We start from the raw sequence: 12220 nt of genomic DNA on the forward strand, positions 1-12220 counted from the left end.
TATGAAATGTCTGTTCTGTTCCTGATCTAAGCATCTCGGCTTTTAGTGGAGATGAATCTGTGCTGCACTTCATGTACCAGCTCAGTAGTGAGGCCAGGCTGTGGAGTCCGAGAAATTGAGGAGTTGGAGTCGGAGGTTTGGCTTACTGACTCCACAGCCCTGGATAGATCAGTTTATTATATTGTTTATGTCCAAAGTGTTTCCTTTAAAACTTACAGAATCTCTTAGGGGTAAAAAAAAAAAAAAAAAAAAAAACTGTGAGCTACAGATGCAATGTACACGTGTTCATTAAAACTAAAGCAGGATGTTTCCCAAGAGAATGCCATGAGGAAATTACCAACCAGAATAAAAGTTTGCCAGGTGGGGGAGGCACAGCAGCTGGCACATCACATGAGCACAGTAATCATTAGTGTCTCCTGTATCAGGTACACAAACCAGACAAGAACCAGAGGAAAAAAAAAAGGAATAGTCACTGATATTATATAGGAAAAAAATCACAAATAAACAAGAACTTGTTCCAGCTCAGAACAGTGGCGGCAGGGCTTGTCAGCTGGCACACAAGCAAAACACTTATATGCACCCAGAGAACAGTTCACAAAGCGAATTAGAGGCAGACGGCGGAAACCAGTTATCATCTAAACTCCAATGACATTTAATCACACCGTATACCCGGCAACCTCAATCAATGCAAATGACATAACTTATTCATTACAAGGCTGAGATACAACACTAAAAAGGTGGACGCATTAAAAAACACGGCCGGAGGAGCAAAAGAATAAAGCCGCTCCAACCAACCGACCAGCCTGCCCTGCAATACAATGCTGTCTAAAGAACGGGGAGCGAGACTGACAGGGTACTCGCCAGCGGGCAGCGCCGACAGGGGGATCTTAACACTTGTGGTGCTGGCACTGTACATGTACAAATAAGAGTATGTAATAAGCACTATATCAAAAGAACGAGGGATGAAAAGTTACCTAAGTCACCGTCTGGACTGGATGTGATCCCAGCACAACATAGCAGTGCATAACACTATTATAACCGACCCCTGGGAATCATATTATATGTCTGTATTTACAGAGGAGCGTGCGAGGATCAATGCATAGATTTCCACAGCTGGCTGTGTGCCTGTATGGATTAATATAGAGACTTCTCTGGCATCCTGTGTTCACACATATATACACCACCACGGCAGGGTCTTTTCACTTGTACATTAAAGGGATTTTAAGGAACTTGCAAAAATTATAAGGAATGTGATCACTAACTGATATCCTCGGCCACTTCATTGGTCCAATCTTGTCTTACAGAGATGATACGCGGTACATCCATGTGACCTCTGAAGCCAATCACTGACCTCAGAAGTCTAATGCAAAATGTGAGGCCAATGACTGGCTGCAGCGGTCACACAGATGTACAGCTTATCATCACTGCAAGACAAGTTAACAGAAAAACCGCATTAGCATTGAATAGACAATTAATGTTCGGGGTTTTTTTTAATCACATTGCCTGCTAAATTTTAAAAACCCCTTTAAAAGGAGTTTTCCCAAGATTTTTAAGTTATTCCCTATTTGCTGCAGAGTCTGACAACAGGGACATCAGGGGAAAGAAAAAGTACAACTGACAATGAATGGAGCAAAGGCCGAGCACATGTACCCCAATAAAAGTAAGAGCTCTGCAGAATCAATTCCAAGGATTGCTGGTTGGCCCCCCAACAAACAGCAAGTTATCCCCTATTCTGTGCATAGGGAGTAACTTTTTTTTTTCTTTTGGTGGGTGGGAGTGACAGGACATTAATGTATAGACTGCAATATATGCTACCTCCGCTGTCTGTTGCTCATTTCTGAATATCTTGTGCCAAGATATAAGATAAAAAGGGATACGTGGGTCAGGGTTTTTACATGTATCAGACTACATACAGACAGATCATATGTATATACAGATGTAGGGGGGTGTAAATATTACTTACACTTTATATAACATGTTATATGTACAAACACATATTGCACACATGGATGGGGAATATATATTGAAAAACACATGATGGGCAGTAGTGTAGACATCTAGAAGCATTAACTCCTACAAGCTCCTTACTAGACACAAGCAAAATAATCATCATATCAGTAAATCCACTGATGTCCAATGGCTGGACAAGCACCATCATCATCACTAGATCCATTACTGAGGAGTCCCAGCAACACCTCTGCCCCAACTCCTCTGGAAACATGATACATCTGTATGATTGGTGTATGGACCTGTCACACTGCATGCATACAATACACACCCATATAATAAGCACACTTACATATATGACAGATTAATATATCAATGTACAAGTTGTGTGTGATCCACGGCTTTTTTTTTTTTACAATTATTTTATATTACATCTATACTAAGTGTATTCAGAACTCATCCATACACATTACACACTTATATCATATCTATCAAACCACATTTATCAAACACACATATATACTACCTGTCACACAGGTAAATCCAATATACCCATTACATCCATGTATACCTGATATATATATATATATATATATATATATATATATAAACATACATACACACACATATATATATATATATCATAGTACCTGTATTCAAAACACATTTATAATATATCAAACCAAGTTTAAAATACACACCTGATATACATGCACATCTGTAATACCATGTACAAACAATGCACACAACTATATTACACATACACCTGTTAAAGGTATATACACATTACACACCTATATAATACATATGCAATACAGACCTGCTATACACATTACACAAATATATAATACACATGTGAAATATGTCACACACTGATGTGATGCACATTACACATGTATAATACAAATCACATGTTACACAGGTATATTACAGACATATATAATAGACACACACACATATATATATATTAGTACATACATATACCACAGGTGTATATATTTTACACACACACACATACATACATATACACTACATGTATACCAAGTGTATATATACATACACACACACACAGTACAGACTTATCAGATACATACACACCTATATAGAGAGCAGCCCCGGGTATATATTACATCTATGCAGCACAGCCCTATGACAGGTATATATACACACACAGGTATATACACACACACACACACACAGGTATATACACACACACAGGTATATACACACACACAGGTATATATACACACACAGGTATATATACACACACAGGTATATATACACACACAGGTATATATACACACACAGGTATATACACACACACAGGTATATACACACACACAGGTATATACACACACACAGGTATATACACACACACAGGTATATATACACACACAGGTATACACACACACACACAGGTATATACACACACAGGTATATACACACACACAGGTATATACACACACAGGTATATATACACACAGGTATATATACACACACAGAGGTATATACACACACAGGTATATACACACACATCTCCCGCCCCTCCTCCTCCCGGCTCACCGGCTGCTGCTAACGGTTCCCGCCGCCCCCCTCTCCTGGGCACCGGCTGCTGTTCTGTCAGGGGGGAGGATCGTGACGGGGCCGCGGCGTTACACGGAGCGGGGTGTGGAGAGGGGGGCGCCGGTTACATGAGGGAGTCCCCGCCGCCGCCACCGCCGCTCATCACACACCGAGCACGGACCGAGCCGGAGCGCGCACTCCTCACCTGCGCGCCCCCGTCATTTACCTCAAGGAAAAAAAAAATCGGAGGGGGAGTAACGACAATACTACGTGATGGAAAGCAGTGTGCGAGGAGCACGGCACAATGAGCGGAGGGAGCACACAGCCCGCACAATGGAGCGCACGACCAGCGCTCAGCCCCGCAGCGGCTCCTCTCCGCACCTCACACCCGGCTCCTCACTGTTTGGTTTGTTTGGCTTTCTCTGTTTGTTTCCTCCGCCCGCCGAGGCCCCCCCGCCATTAAACAGACAATGAGAAGATCTCTGTAGCCGAGCGGCTGTGAGGCGCGTACCCGTGAGGTCGCTCTCGGCTTCAGGCGCGCTACCGACTCGCCTCCTTCGCGCTCCTAGCTGCAGAGAGGGTTAGGACCAGGTAGCGCGCACGTACGTGACGCCAGACGCTGCCACAAGTTCTGTCGGGAGATGTAGTTTTAGAGCCGCGCTATGTAATAGCTGGCCTTGTTCACATGCTGCATATTTGATGCAGTTTTTTTTTATTTTTTGCTAATTTGTTGTTTTTTTTTTTATCCCAAATTGGTTACAATTCAGATGGCCTAAATCTTTTTCCATAGGCTCGAAAATTTACTTTGAGAGCTTTTTGTTAGATGTAGAGGATATCTAGAAAAATAAAGGCTCCATACAGCAAACTTCAGAATACATGAACATTTCTCAGCTCCATGTAACTATTTCTTAAAACACAAAAGTGCACACTGGATGTCATGGGTGCACTTACCTCCCGATGAGGGAGTGAGCAGCACTGGACAGCCCCTTTAACACAAAGACATTAAAAAGGACACACAAAATAAAAATAGATTTAGGACGCCATGTGTGTCGTCATTGTCATAGGATAGGCACAACATAAACCTCAGGTTACCCCAGACCAGACCCATAAATTCATACACGCCCCATACAAGACCCCTAAATTCATACACGCCCCATACCAGACCCCTAAATTCATACACGCCCCATACCAGACCCCTAAATTCATACACACCCCAGACCAGACCCCTAAATTCATACACGCCCCATACCAGACCCCTAAATTCATACACCCCAGACCAGACCCCTAAATTCATACACTCCCCATACCAGACCCCTAAATTCATACACCCCAGACCAGACCCCTAAATTCATACACCCCAGACCAGACCCCTAAATTCATACACACCCCATACCAGACCCCTAAATTCATACACCCCAGACCAGACCCCTAAATTCATACACCCCAGACCAGACCCCTAAATTCATACACCCCAGACCAGACCCCTAAATTCATACACGCCCCATACCAGACCCCTAAATTCATACACACCCCAGACCAGACCCCTAAATTCATACACCCCAGACCAGACCCCTAAATTCATACACACCCCATACCAGACCCCTAAATTCATACACACCCCAGAGCACATGCCTACATTCATTCATACCCAAGACCAGACCCCTAAATTCATACACACCCCAGAGCAGACCCCTAAATTCATACACACCCCAGACCAGACCCCTAAATTCATACACACCCCAGAGCAGACCCCTAAATTCATTATTAGACTGTAGACCTCTAAATTATTAGACCCCCTAAGCTATCAGACCATTGGTAGATTTCTTAAGTACCAAACCCTAAACCAGACTCCTACATTTTCAGACCCCTAAATTCATTCGTATCTCATACAGACCCAAAAACAGACCCCTAAATTTATATAGATACCAAACCAGACCTGTAAAATTCATATAGACCCCTAAATTCATTCAGACCCCAGACCAGACCCCTAAATTCATTATCAGACTGTAGACCTCTAAATTATTGGACCCCCTAAGCTATCAGACCATTGACTAATAGACCCATAAATTCATACAGACCCCAGAGCAGAAGCCTACATTCATTATTAGATGCAGACCTTTAAATTATTAGACCCCCCCCCCAAGCTATCAGACCATTGACTAGATTTATTAAGTGCCAAACCCTAAACCAGACTTCTAAATTCACTCAGACCCCAGACCAGATCCCTAAATTCATTATTAGACCTCTAAATAATTAGACCGTTGACTAGATTTCTTAATTATCAGACCTTAGACCAGACCCCTTAAAGGGCTTCTCCACTACTTAGCAAGTTTATCATGATAGGTCCAGGGCGGTGTAATAAAGTTAAAAAAAAAACAAAACCTCATCTCCCAGACCGGCATCGGTCCTCAGCACTCCCTACTCTGTGTTCTCCGCTGCCCTCCTGGCATCAACATACTGCCAAGGACATTACGTGACCGCTGCAGCCAATCAGCAGCCGCAGCCATCACATTCCTTTTGAAGGCGCCTTCTTCCACCAGAAGTTAATGTAGGGGGACACAATACAGAATGTTGGACAAGCGATGCCGATGCAGAGGGGAGTAATGTTTTTCTGTTTTATTATACAGCCCTGAGCCCTTTAAGATGAGCTTTTTAGTAGTAGAGGATCCTTTTAATTATTATAGCAGATTCTTACATTCAGATCCTACACCGGAACCCTACATTTATTTGCACGGTGGCTCAGTGGTTAGCACTGTTGCTTTGCAGCGTTGGGGTCCTGGGTTCAAATCCCACCAAGGACAATATCTGCAAGGCATTTGCATGCTCTCCCCGTGTTTGCGTGGGTTTCCTCCAGGTTCTCCGGTTTCCTCCCACACTCCAAAGACATACTGATAGGGAATGTAGATTGTGAGCCCCAATGGGGACAGCAATGTTAATGTATGTAAAGTGCTGCAGAATATCTTGGTGCTATATAAAAATAAAGATGATTATTATTATTCATTTGACCCCAGAATAAATACATATCTTAAAACAAACCCTATAATACAGACTCCAGAATAAAACAGATCGCAGAATAAAACATTGCAGAATAAATGTGGACCCCAGACCAGACCTAAATAATACCCAGAAATAAGTATTCATCAGATTAGCCTCCTGAATAGATACATAACACCCTCACCCCTCCAAAGCAAAGTCCTAAAATATAACCACAGACCCTCTAAATATAACAGACCAGGACCTGCATACATAGATCTGAATAGAAAGTTTATGACTTGTCTTTCTCCTCTGGTGAGCGTTTCTTCCTATTAGTATTTAAAGAGTTGTCCTGACTGATATCCAGGAACGCACCGCACCCCAGCTTGCCGGAGGGCAGGCACTCCCGAATGTTCGACAGTTCGGACCAGCTGCAATGTTGCACCACTGGCCCAAACTGGGGGAGCTTTCGGCTTGATCTCTGTGGGGGGCAATGAAGCAGGCCAGTCCCAGAGCAGCGCATGCTCCTTTCCTTGGAGACCTGCCACCTCTGTTAGACTCCAGCGGTGGCCGATAACTACAGACTTAACTAATCCCTCCATTCTTGAGAACAGGGAGGCAAATATTTTCCTAAGCGATAAGTTGCGAACTTGCTTGTTTTTACAAATACTTTGCAATTTTACCCATTTATGATGATGTGAAAACCCCTTTAAAGAGATCCATCAAAACTGCTAGGTAGATGAAGTGAAAAGCAGTTAAAAGATACCCAAGTGGATAGTCATATTAGTTGCATTTCCACTAAAATAAATTTTAATTCTTCTTGCTGCAGGTAGAGTGTCCAGTGGGTGTTCCCTCGAAATGTTCTGGGCACTCGGCATTGAATGTTGTCCCATTGCTCCTCTCTGCTCTTGAATGACTGCCTCCTGGATGGAGATAGAGGTAACTCTATGCAGAAGAGGACCCTCCTTTATAACAGCAGGGATGACACCTTTTATATAGTGTAATATATACTGTTTGTTTTAACACTTTATTTTACTACAAACTATCTTCCTTTACTTTAAAGAGGACCTGTCACTTGCCATAAATGTGTAATTTTTCACCTGAACCTGTCATTGTTCATTTTTAATTCCTGAGATATGGCCACATCATCTCTGTATATACAACAGGGTATGGCCCTCAAAATAATTAAATTGAAGATAGTTTGGGACCACGCCCACTTGTCTAACAGGACTAAATTTATATACAGGGAATAGAGGGCCATTATCTCAGGAACGGAGAGGGGCAGGGACAAAAGAAAAACAACTCCAGATTCACGAGAACAGCGGCATTTACACAAGGTAAAGAATTAATAATTTTATAGCCAAAATCAAATTAATAGTATAAAATTGATAAAACAAATAATAAATATTATAATAAGAGGAATTAAAGGGAACCTGTAATTTTCCCAAATGCTATTAACTTGCAGGTATAGGGTTAAACTGCAGATAAATAGCATGACAATCCTGCCCGGCCATGGGAAAAAATGAATTTTATTGCTCCCATGAGCCACCAGCTTTCAGTCATAGAGGCATGCCCAGAGCGGCTACAATCAACTCTGAGCACATAGTGAGTGGCGGCTGTAACCACGCCCTGACACTTTGATTGACAGGCGGTTCTGCAGCAAACTGTGAATCAAAGTGCAGAGGTGTCCTTACAGCTGCAGCTCACTATGCTGTGTGTGACTGTAGCTGCTCCATGCACACACCCTTATGACTGAAAGTCGGCAGCTGCCGGGAGGAATAATGTTCATTTTCTCCCTGTAGCTGCGCTTTCACTAAGGTGGCCGTACCACATTGTAACCTTATTAACCTGTAAATTAACTCTATATCTGCAGGTTAATAGTGTTTGGAGAAGTAATAATTCATCAAGCTGACAATTAATTAAATTATGTCATAGTTACCAAATGAAACCTCTCACACAATCAGTTCTCTATCTCCAGATAGTTAGCTAATTCCTCCAAGCCCCTTATCACACCCCCAGGGATATCCTCACGTTATGGTACCCTTAGTATACCCCCTTAGCATGTCACTCCTAAAGGGATTTCCTTGGCCAAGAAATGTCCTTCCCCAGACATTTTTTCTCCGAGGACCCTGTCATGGCTCTATTGCAGGATATCTAGGGCAAAAGGGCTCCTTCCCTATCCCTCAAGATAGGAGGTGCACTAGTCTATCCCTGGCCCCTGGATTACTTCTTATGGTGAAAACGCCAGGGTCATGTGCCTTGGTATGCTCCTATAGCAACCATTATCCGTCCCCTCCCCCACCCAGGGAGATGGGAAGCTGAAGTGTATAGGAATACACTAACCAGACAAACAAGGGAAGACGGACAGGGATAAATGAAAATACCAATCATAGAAAATGCATTCACAAAACAGAGTGGAACACCGGGGAATGAAAGGAAGGAAAAACCAAATAGGAGAGGATGAGGATATGCACACAAAAACTCCAAGCAACAGTCTTCCGAACAAATCTCCAAATGCCACCTCCAACTCCAGAACCAGGCAGTATGAACTAACACTGACAATCTTTAAGTGCCAGAGGCCAGTATATATAGCAGAGGGGAGTGGCCAACACTGAACAGCTGAGACCATCTAAGCAGGAAAGCTCCAGGAGCTTTCAATAGAACAGATTAACCCTTGTACTGCTAGCAAGGAAAAAAACTGCAGTTTAATATGATGATGATGAAGTGCTTTTAAGCAGTGAAACCAGACACCGCGGCCTGCTGGCCCCTCTCTGTTGCGGTATACCCGTGACAGACTCCTCTGAATGCTTTGCTTCCTCCAGGGACTACTCCCTGAATTCCAACCCTTTCCTGAGCCATGCTTTAGTCTTTGATACCCCTTTTTTTGGACTCCAGCTATGCATTCCCCCTCAGACCTGGAGACACTAAGTCTCACCTTATGTTCTTTCCTTCCAATATGCATACAAAGGATTATAACATCATATCTTCCGCCTGGTTAGCATTTTGTATGGCATCCTGATTATTCTTTATTAGTACACAGAGCAGAGGAGATACAATGACCAGTTGGTATCACCCCCAATATTTGTCCTACAGTTTTGCTCTCAAGAACCTTTGTCTTGCTCGCAATTTGCATCTCGATTAACATTTCTTAAGACTTTTGACATTACCAATTGACCCTGGCCATACTGATTACAGAAACTGTAGAGAACTCAATGTGGTTATTCATTCATTGAACTAATTACAAAATGGTAAATCCAAATATTTCTTAGCTTCTATATCTGTATATCCTACAATGCATGTGACCTCAAGGACCCTTTGTAAGTGATTTACCCCTTGTAATGACAGCTGGTAATAAGGAATGTGTATGTTTGCTTGTTGTATACTGCCCATTGTGATAAGGACCATTGAAAGACCTTCAGAGATCTGCAAGAAAAGATTGGGAAGAACTGGACCAGAGAAGGTCAGTCCCTAAATAATTTCTGTATGTGACATGTTCCTTATATGTGTAAGATTTCCCCTTATGTCAGACAAAAACTGGTTTCTCTTCTCTGTACACACAAGAAGTGATTGTGTCAGCCTAAAACTTGTCCAACATTGCAAATGTCAGAGGAAGCCTTCCTGCAATGCCATTGAAAAAAATATAAAATGATGACCGATCCAACGCTGATAAAGTGAAGACTTGTCATCGAAACATAACAAAACCTCTACTAAAGACCTGACAACATCTAGAGATTGATGTTCATGGAAGCCCCAGGCACCTGTTGGACACTCATATCTCAAGGTTTTGTCACGCAAAAAAAATATCCAGCTTGTTGCACATTTCCTGAATATTTTAGGCAATTTGCAACATTTCACATAAATCATCTCAATATAGAAATGTATCAGTCGGATCCAGTAAGAATACAATGCCTATTGCCCAGAGAGGATGGCATATTCCTATCCAATTCTACATTCCCTATCAGTATGTCTTTGGAGTGTGCGAGGAAACCAGAGAACCTGGAGGAAACCCATGCAAACACAGGGAGAACATACAAACTCCTTGCAGATGTTGTTCTTGGTGGGATTTGGACCCAGGACCCCAGTGCTGCAAGGCTGCAGTGCTAACCACTGAGCCACCGTACAGTCCTAACCACTGAGCCACTGTGCTGCACATTTTCATATATGATCAAATGCAGGGCCAATTCTATGTTTTATCTGCTGTCTGAAGCAAAAAATATAAAATGTCGCTTCAGAAATCCAAACAAAAATAAGGTCTAAAATAGTTTTTCTTTAGCTTAAATATATGAATATATGCTAGTAGTGGATAAAACACACATATCTAAATGCCAGCAGTGAAAAACTATATATATATATATATATATATATATATATATATATATATATATATATATATATATATATCAACCGTGAATAAACTTCATACCTAAGAATTTACCACATATAATATATATCATATCATGGAGTATGTATTATTTATTATTAGACAACCTCAATCCAGAAAATAAAAGGCGGCACAGGTCCAACTCAAATCCCATCATGTGATGGGCTGCAGCGTTCACAATCTGTCCAAACAGAAGCCATCTCAAACAGAATGTGATGGCTGCAGCCAATCAGCATCTGCTAGGATGTTTTGGTTTGGGAGATGAATATAAGTTTTATTTATTTAGTACCCCATCCTGGACCTATTGACATTATTTTTTATTGTAAGGGACAAGCCCTGTCTGTGAAGACAGCAATTTAATCAGCAAAAACTGACCAGATATTAACAATCATTTGCAGACTTTGCATCTATCTATCTATCTATCTATCTATCTATCTATCTATCTATCTATCTATCTGTCTGTCTGTCTGTCTAATATATATATATATATATACACACACACACTTATTAGAGATAGGCAGATCGAGTCCCAGGATTCTGGACCATCTTCCAGGTCTGTAGTCTCTGGTCGTTGGACAGGAGGCTCGTGAATCTCTTACCGGGAACTGAGACACGTCTTTTTATTAGCCAGATTGGCCCAACTTCATTTGTGAGATATACCGCAATGATAATGTGGCGCCAACCTGGCTAATCAAAGGCCGCGCCAAGGATCCCAGAAGCTATGAGATTTGCCAGCTTCCCGTCCGGTGGCGAGAGACTACTGACCTGGCCAATGAACTGGAGTCCCGTGAAAAGATCCACCCAACTCTAACTTATACACACATTATATACATGTACACAGCATACACACATACTATACACCAAACGCTCAGTATATACACATCTTACACTTAATTTATGGACATCTACGGTTTGATTTCTTTGCCTGTGTGGATTGGATTGGTGGTTACCGACATCTGGTGAGAATTTCATGTCAATAGCACCTTTAGAAATATATGTACTTAGAAAATGGATGACGTGTTCAATAGTTATTTCACCCACTGTACATGTACACACTCATACATACATTATATACATGTACATTACACACATACTGTACCACAAACACTCATTACGTACACATCATATACTCGCATATAAACATACATCATGTACTGTACATGTACACAGCACACATAACACACATCATAGACACAGATACAAATAGATTTAGATCACACATACTGTAGGTATATTAGAAACAGGCACACTTACGTTTCATGCAGGATCACGGAAGGGAGAGTTTAGAAGGTGTGTGATGCCACCAGCTTCCTCAGGTTCTGGTACTCACAGCCTGCACTCTGCCTATAGCCAACT

At 41.9% G+C, this 12220-nt stretch overlaps 1 protein-coding gene across 3 annotated transcripts in view; it reads right to left on the minus strand.

Annotated features, from left to right (window-relative positions):
• The window catches only part of WNK3 (WNK lysine deficient protein kinase 3), a 74783-nt gene extending 70659 nt beyond the window's left edge, over nt 1-4124 (minus strand). For 2 of the 3 annotated variants that reach the window (XM_073640040.1, XM_073640037.1), the window contains exon 1: nt 4022-4124. The gene's annotated coding sequence lies outside the window, so the exon portion shown is untranslated. The other variant, XM_073640039.1, reaches the window with a different exon arrangement.
• Nucleotides 4125-12220: the final 8096 nt, after the last annotated feature.

This window comes from Phyllobates terribilis, unplaced genomic scaffold, assembly GCF_046119375.1.
Source record: "Phyllobates terribilis strain yellow unplaced genomic scaffold, ASM4611937v1 Scaffold_7__3_contigs__length_470593459, whole genome shotgun sequence".
NCBI classification, from domain to species: Eukaryota; Metazoa; Chordata; class Amphibia; order Anura; family Dendrobatidae; genus Phyllobates; species Phyllobates terribilis.